General features: G+C 41.7%; 1 long non-coding RNA gene across 1 annotated transcript; it reads right to left on the bottom strand.

Moving 5' to 3' along the window:
* Nucleotides 1–227: 227 nt before the first annotated feature.
* Nucleotides 228–2,651, bottom strand: LOC142818095 (uncharacterized). The gene is made up of 2 exons (XR_012895559.1): nucleotides 567–2,651; nucleotides 228–435 (listed from the first exon to the last, which is right to left on the bottom strand). It is a non-coding gene; the product is annotated as an uncharacterized LOC142818095 (long non-coding RNA).
* Nucleotides 2,652–8,876: the final 6,225 nt, after the last annotated feature.

Below are 8,876 nucleotides of genomic sequence, written 5' to 3' on the forward strand. Positions count from 1 at the left end.
AAAGGGCAAAATAATATACACGCAGAAAATGCATAACGCGGACAATATAATGCATACAGTTAAAGCAACACAAATAGGGATGCAAAACAAAATTCGAAGTAATTAGTGAAATGCCAAGTAGGGTATATAGAATATACAGAGGATACATCGTTGGAAAAAAGATTCCGTTTAACTGATGGGAGTGGGCACGGAAGCGCGATGGAAAGAACAGCCAAAGGCTTACGCACCTGTCTTTTCGTCTTGCAGTACGTCGCTGTTTTCGCGGCCGGCGTACCAGTGGCTGGTCTACGGGAAAGCTTCGCGCTCTCGGACGGAATTCGTGAAGCCGCCCCTTCCCCGGATCTTCCATTATCGGACGGAATCTGTGCTGTTGCCCCTTCACCAGACCTGCCAGAAACAGCTTGCTGGGACCTGACCAACATCGTCGAGCGCCACCTGCAGCACCACCAGTGCGCAGCTGCGACATCAACGTCATCTCGTCCGGATAGGATAAGACCCAGCATCGAGCACTATCACTGCAGTGGGCACGGAAGCGCGATGGAAAGAACAGCCAAAGGCTTACGCACCTGTCTTTTCGTCTTGCAGTACGTCGCTGTTTTCGCGGCCGGCGTACCAGTGGCTGGTCTACGGGAAAGCTTCGCGCTCTCGGACGGAATTCGTGAAGCCGCCCCTTCCCCGGATCTTCCATTATCGGACGGAATCTGTGCTGTTGCCCCTTCACCAGACCTGCCAGAAACAGCTTGCTGGGACCTGACCAACATCGTCGAGCGCCACCTGCAGCACCACCAGTGCGCAGCTGCGACATCAACGTCATCTCGTCCGGATAGGATAAGACCCAGCATCGAGCACTATCACTGCAGTGGGCACGGAAGCGCGATGGAAAGAACAGCCAAAGGCTTACGCACCTGTCTTTTCGTCTTGCAGGTTAGTTATCTTTCTAAACTGCCTTGTCGTAGCTTCCGATCTGATGAACCCTTTATTGTTGTGCTTCCGTGCCCACAAGCCGTTCTCTTGCCTTTTTGTTCTTTGCTACTACTTCTTTGTGGGGATGTAGAAAGCAACCCAGGTCCTGACAACTTAGCAGAACTAGTGAAAACGATGAAGGATTTGAACGAACGTACAAAAAGAATGGAATCAGCGCAAACAACAATATTGGACACCGTATCTGTGTTAAAAGAACAACAACAGTCAGTTTCAGAATCAATAAACGAAATAAAGGACAGACTGGCGAAAGTTGAAAACCAAACCTCCGTTATCGAGCACTGGCAGCATGAAATGAAAGAACTACGCACCACTGTTGAGCGCCTTGAAAAAGACACTAGTAATATGCATTCGCGTCTTGATGACGCAGAGGATCGATCGCGGAGAAACAATCTTGTCTTTTATGGAATTCCAGATGCCGCAGATGAAACTTCTTCGGAATCGGAAAAAAAGATCATCAACCTCCTGACTAATACTATCCAAATTGATGTCACAAGTTCTGATATATGCCGCGCTCACAGAATAGGACGCTATGATTCAGCGAAAGCTCGACCACTTATAACGAAATTTGAAACATTTAAAAAGAGAGAGCTGGTTTTTTCAAAACGAGGTTTGCTAAAGAGCACTGACATAGCAATGAGCGAAGATTTTTGTCAAACAACGCGCAACATAAGAAAAAAACTAATAGAATACGGTAAATCAAAGACCACGTCCTTCAAACTTCGGTATAAAACGCTGACATTCGATGGCAAATCTTACGGATACGACGAAGCGAAGAACTGCATTTTCGAAATACACAGAAAAAAACCCACACACGAGCATGAACGTAGCAGAACTCTTCGCTCAGGTCGTAGGTTACCGCCGAGTTAGGGACATCTGAGGGGAGGAGCCATAAACGAGTGCAAGTGTTCAGTCCTTTTTACCAACATTCGTAGTTATTTTCCCAAGAAAGATGAATTCTGTGGTATTATTGATGACTGTAACGCCGACATTATTGCACTGACAGAAACCTGGCTAAGTAGCAAAATAACAAACCCCGAACTCTTTGAGTGTGCAAACCGTTATACTGTTTACCGAAGTGACAGAACTGGTAGGATTGGTGGTGGCGTCTTGCTCGCTGTTAAAGAATCCATAAATTGTTCTCTTGTGCCAATCAACTCGAATTTAGAACTTATTTGGTGTTGCCTAACAATTAGTTTTAAGAAAATATTATTAGGTGTCTGCTACAGATCCCCATCAAGTGACTCATCTTTTTGTGATGACATTCACGACAGTTTAAATGCGGTTACCATGCGTTTCCCGGGAGTTCAAATTATACTCTTGGGTGATTTTAATTTTCCTGACATCATCTGGTCTCATTCGATCCCTTTTTCTAACCCCTCAACGGCTGAAGCCAATCGGTTCGTTTCAGTTTGCTCTGACTTCGGCTTATCCCAGATAGTCAAACTTCCAACACGTGTAACAAAAAACAAATCATCACTCCTTGATCTGATTCTAACGACATCAACTGATAAAGTTTCTACAGTAACACACATGCCAGGGCTGAGCGATCACGACATCCTGCTCTTCACGATTACAACACCTCATCAAAAGATAAAGCGACAGCGGAAAAAGATTCGAAATTATAAAAAAGCTAATTATGAGGCCATCAACAATGAACTGTGCCTGTTTCTGGCCACTTTTTTACCTAGTTACCTAGAACGCTCCGTCGAAACTAACTGGTTCATTTTAAAAAATAAAATCGGTGAGCTAATAACCAAATATGTCCCTCTTCGGACTGTTTACGCTAACAATAAATCACCATGGTATAGTACATACTTGAATCGATTATCCAATAAGAAAAAACGTTTATTCCGCACAGCTAAACTTCACTCAACACCGTCTCATTGGCTAACATACAAAAACGCTGCAAGCTCATATCTCATAGCACTAAAATCAGCCAAAGTCTCCTTCCTTAAATCCACGCTTCCAAACTTAATACAGGCTAACCCAAAACGCTTTTGGGAGATTATCCGGGGAAATGCTCATAAAAATGGTATATCACTGCTGACAAGTTCTGGGGGCCCTGTACCGGAGCATATGTGTTCTACTCTGCTCAATGAAACTTTCGCTTCGTCATTCTCATCACCTAACCTTCCCGGTCCGATGCCTGAGATCCATCCTACTCAATACCACTCAATGCATCCCATAATCTTCAACTCCACTGGTATCAAAAGCATCATTCAGAAACTAAAATCTAAAGCATCATGCGGGGTAGACGAAATCAATGCAATCTTTTTAAAAAACACTGCTGAATATTGCTCAATCATACTAGAACATATTTACTCGCAATCTTACAACTCGGGTACCTTACCGTTTGACTGGAAAACTGGCAGAGTCATCCCTATTTACAAATCAGGACCATCCCATGACCCACAAAATTATAGACCGATTTCTCTTACATCAGTGCCTTGCAAAATTATGGAGCATATAATTTACACACATCTGGTTAATTTTCTCGAACATAACAACTTCTTCACAGCTTCGCAGCATGGATTTCGCAAAAACTTTTCCTGTGACACTCAGCTCATAGCCTTCACTCATTTTCTCCACTCTAATCTAGATGGCGGTTTTTTAACAGATTGTATATTTCTCGACTTCTCTAAAGCATTCGACAAAGTGAACCATGCACTGCTACTTCATAAACTAAGCGTTCTAAACATCGACACAGCTGTAATTAATTGGATTCGCGCCTTTCTAACATCACGTGTTCAGTTTGTAGCCGCTAACGACGTTAACTCCTCATTGATTCCTGTTGATTCTGGTGTCCCGCAAGGGTCTGTGCTTGGTCCCTTACTATTCCTAATCTATATTAATGATTTGCCTACTAATGTCTCTTCGAAAATATGCCTGTTTGCAGATGACTGCGTCTTGTATAGAAAGGTGACGGATGCCGCAGACATTTCACTAATTCAGGAAGATCTTAATAACATAACTAAATGGTGTCAATTATGGCGTATGGAATTAAACGTTAGAAAATGCAAAAGTATGAGGATTTCCAGTGCTGAAGTGACTTCCCCTACTTACACACTTAATAACATCCCACTAGAATGCGTAACATCGTACAAATACTTGGGTGTCCATATTACCAATAACCTTTCATGGAAAACTCATATTGATTACATAGCCACCAAGGCCACTAGCACATTAGGATATTTTCGCCGGAAGTTTCCTCAAGCGCCATCTTCATTAAAACTACTACTGTACACAACTTTCATTCGTCCGAAGCTTGAGTATGCATCGTCAGTATGGGACACCGGATATCAGAACCACATAAAATTACTAGAAAAAATACAAAATCGCTCAGTCCGCTTCATTTTAAACAATTACCAAAGAACTGCGAGTGTTACTAACATGAAAGACATTCTACACCTTCCATTGCTATCACATCGCCGAAAACTATCTCGACTCTATCTTTTCCATAAAATCTACTACCACAATTCATATTTACATTCTATGCTTCTTCAGCCACCGCCGTACATTTCATCCCGCATCGACCATCGCCAAAAGGTAAACATTCCACACAGCAACACCGTCGGCTTTTCACACTCATTTCTCCCCACAACGACCAGAGACTGGAACAATCTGCCTGCATCACTCACAAGCATAACTAACACCAATAATTTCAAAATCGCACTTCAAAGTTTCATTTCGAGTTAACATCGTTCAGTGTTTGTTTTCATACCTTTTTTTTTTTTTTTTTTTTTTTTTATGCTTCTCGTATTCTAGTTTTGCGAGTGGCTACTTTTTGTACATTATTTTTTTTTTCATTATATCTCTTTTGGCAGTGCATCCAATGATAAAATCTTGTAATTCTTCCAGGACAGTCCAGTGTTTTGATTGCTGTGTTATTCATTTTGGTTCATTGGCCTTTGTTCTTGTAACTGATATTTGTTTAAAGCGTCATCGTGATAATTCATTTCTGTATTTTTAAAACTATAACCAAGTTTTTATTTAAGTTATTATTACGTGTTAACTTTCTTCTTTGCCCCTCCCCTCTTCAATGTACGTTTGTACCCTGGGGGTATTTGAAATAAATAAATAAATAAAACTGATAATCGAATTTTACAAGTGACACACAAAAAGGAACAAATGCAACAAAAGATATAACCAATGGTACTAAAGAACTACTCTAAGCATTTTTCAAACAATGAAAGTGATTCTTGTGTTACATGTTATTAGTTAGGTTGTTCCAATAAGCAATAGTTCTACAGAAGAAAGAGTATTTAAAGCAATTATTTCGTGAAAATAAAGGAGCTATCATTAAAGAGTGCCTTTGCCTGGTAGCATAACCCTCAGAAAAAGTGATAATGTGGGAGGTATCTATGTTGTAATGTCCTTTAACTATTTGGTACAAAAGTTTCAGTCGACAAATTTTATTTCTCTTCGTAACTGTGGGGAGCCCTCTTCGTTTGATGACCTCAGTAACTGACGAACGACCATAAGAATTATAAATATAACGCACTACTTTTTTCTGTATTCTTTCTAATTTGCTGATGTTTGTTTTGGTGTAAGGGTCCCAAATTGGCACGGCATATTCAAGCATGGAACATATTATTGACTGGTATGCAAGGAAGAGTACAGAAGGAGTTGCTAATTTTAAGGATCGTCGCAAGAAGAATAATTTACGTAACGCTTTATTTGTGATGACATCTATATGTTTTGACCATGATAGATTATTTGTGAACTATAAACCCAGGTATTTATATTCAGCAACCTCCGAGAGGCCTATTCCCTTAGTGAAATGAAAGTGGCTTCTTTTTGTGGGTTATTCGCATAAAGACCGTTTTGTCGTAATTAATAGTCATCTGCCACTATTCGCCCCATGAAATGATTTTTTGGAAGTTTTCATTTAACCTAATCTGGTCCTCAATTGAATGGACTGTTTCATAAATCACGCAGTCGTCTGCATAGAGTTTAATCTTAACATTGATGTTGGTGGTGATGTCATTTATAAAAATTAAAAATAACAGATGCCCAAGCACGGACCCCTGAGGTACGCCAGAAGCAACTTCAACTCGGTTGGAGCAGGTGCTATTTAGGGAAACGTATTGATACCGGTTTGTCAAGTAAGCTTTAATCCATGCTAATATCGTATGATTTGGTACAATAAGGCCCAACTTGTGAAGTAAATTATTATGAGACACTTTATCGAACGCCTTACTGAAATCCATATAAATAGCGTCTGTTTGTTTTATTGTAGTTTGATTGTTTGTCTTTTTTTCTTTCTCTTTTACTTGCATGGCATTGCTTTTCTGTTTGTGTTCCGAAGTACAGAAAATTCACTCCTGTAGCCCAAAAGTGCGCTGCAGTATGTGAAAATAAAGTAAACAAATACTAAGTCAAAGAAATTAGTGACGACTCGCCCTGTTCTGGCGTTGCCGCGCGTGCCGATTGGATCAGTATCACGCGAGAGTAATTGGAAGGTCTTAACGCTCCGGAGACCTTGAGCAGTTCAGCTCTCGCGTTATGTCAAGGGCGCTTCTCCTTTTACGACGCCTGTGGCGGGTGCTTACGTTTCTCGCGTGAACCAAGAAACACGTGGCCCAAACGATATCGCAATACGCACGGTGAGGGTTGGCATTGCCGCACCCAAGTATTTTTTTTTTTCATATCACGTTGGCTTGCGCACTCGCGTAATGTACCGCGTACCAATCAGCCACGACTTCGTCGGAAGCGTGTGCACTCACTGCTGTGTTTCAGCGCTTGAAATACAGTGCATGGCTATAATAAAACATGGTGGGAGTGTTTATTTATTAGCCATAGAAATATCACTTGGAATAAATTCTTGTGAACGCTGGTAGCAGTGTGCCTCCGAAGAGTAGTGTTCGAGTATGTGTTATTGCGTGTCATGGCAGGCATTAGTTGGCAAACGAATAACTTAAGACGACACGAAGAAGCAGTCGTTCAGTTCCTCTGAACATTTATCTTACTGCAATTGCGTTCTCTTATGCTCCATCTGTATATTACAGCCTGAGCACCCATACGACGCTGTAAACCGACCGCTATTGCTGATCTGTCGACTGGGTGGTGCCATAGATTTTTCTGCTTCTATGTCGGAAAAGAGCAGCGCCTCGAGATAGGTAATAGTGCACTTCAAGTTGTAAAAAACTATGTCTACTTAGGGCAGGTAATAACCGCAGAGCCGAACCACGAGATTAAAGTAACTAGAAGAATAAGAATGGGGTGGGGCACATTCGGCAAGCACTCTCAAATTATGACAGGTAGATTGCCACTATCCCTCAAGAGGAAGGTATATAACAGCTGTACCTTGCCGGTACTTAGCTACAGGGAAGAAACCTGGAGACTTACAAAGAGGGTTCACCTTAAATTAAGGACGACGCAGCGAGCAATGGAAAGAAAAATGGTAGGTGTAACTTTAAGAGACAAGAAGAGAGCAGAGTGTATTAGGGGACAAACGGGGGTTAAGGATATCATAGTTGAAATAAAGAAGAGAAAATGGACATGGGCCGGGCATGTACCGCAATCACAACTGACAGTGTGGGCCGACATCACTCCTGTAAGTCTATATATTTAGGGTTGTATCCGTTACAGTAAAAAGTAACTAAGTACGTTACTCGTTACTCTAATAAAAACGGGAACGTTTCACGGCTCCACGTTATATATATATATACATAAAAAAGGTAACGCATTACCATTACCAAAACCGAAAAAACATAACGAATGTTACCTCTGCCGTAGCTCTGGAATCATCAGTTTTAATCAATGTGTCTTTGCTGCAGAAACCCACAATGAGTGTTTTTAAATTTCAAATTTATGTTTCACACATACTAACCCAAACAAGGATTATACTCAATGTTGAATTAACGAGAATTATTTGTACAAATGTGCTGAACCTTATCAATGTTATATAGAGGCTTAATGACGCCTGCACATATGTGATGGCTTCTGACTCTGCGGTGACACAGGGTGAAACCATTTTTTTTTCATTGGAGCATTATTCACAAAGTGAGGTTCAATAATCTACGGTATTCACAAAGAAGCTATCATTGAACTCTCAAGAAATTTACAACAATCAGCCTTTTCTTGATCCTTCAGCACCTTCAATAAAGCATGTCGAAATCGGTACTGTTGGTCCTAGCACAGTCCCGAAGGACTCTGGTCCTAGCAACCGAAATGGCCCGCCGTGCGCCAGTAGGCAATCACGGGGGCCTACGGAGGCCTACATTGGTGCCTTTTTATTGGGGAGAAGGTATTGGGAGATGTCGTGGGGAAGAGGGGGGGCACTTGCAAGTTTGTGACACCAGATGTGGCTTGTAGACGCGTAAGTCTAGAAAAATCACGAAGGGGGACACACATCTTGCAATAGCAGCCATTTTGTTTTACTATTTTGCAGGTTTTATTTTTGTTTATAAAGGAATTAAAATCATGCCTAGAAATCATATTGACAAACGAACGTAGGTTCCCAGCACTCGTAATCGCATTCCTCTATTGAGTCTTTTCCGGAACCAGTCGAGAGTGGCAGTGGCGATTTCAATTGTCTCACACACCTGATGGGTATTGAGCACGTGTACACGCTACAAAAAAGCATTAAAAAGTTGAATGTTTTATGCATACTTATCAAGCATTCTTATTTGTGACGTTTTTAAGAGAAATTTTAATGGGGCCCACTTGCAAGGGGTGTTCCCCTCCCCTGACCGAGCACAAAGGGGTCGGGGTGTCAACGTTCCCTGCAGGCGTGGTCAACCGGCCTCCAGGTCGTGACCAGTGTGGACTGTGTATCTGAGCAAATATTGCATTTGCTCTCATCTGCACATATGGCCATCGACAGGTTTTTGTCTTGAGGGTAAGCAAACCCTTCTTTCAACTTGCATCATGGCTGAGGGAGGGGGTCG

This window comes from Rhipicephalus microplus, chromosome 5 (assembly GCF_043290135.1).
Source record: "Rhipicephalus microplus isolate Deutch F79 chromosome 5, USDA_Rmic, whole genome shotgun sequence".
NCBI lineage: Eukaryota > Metazoa > Arthropoda > Arachnida > Ixodida > Ixodidae > Rhipicephalus > Rhipicephalus microplus.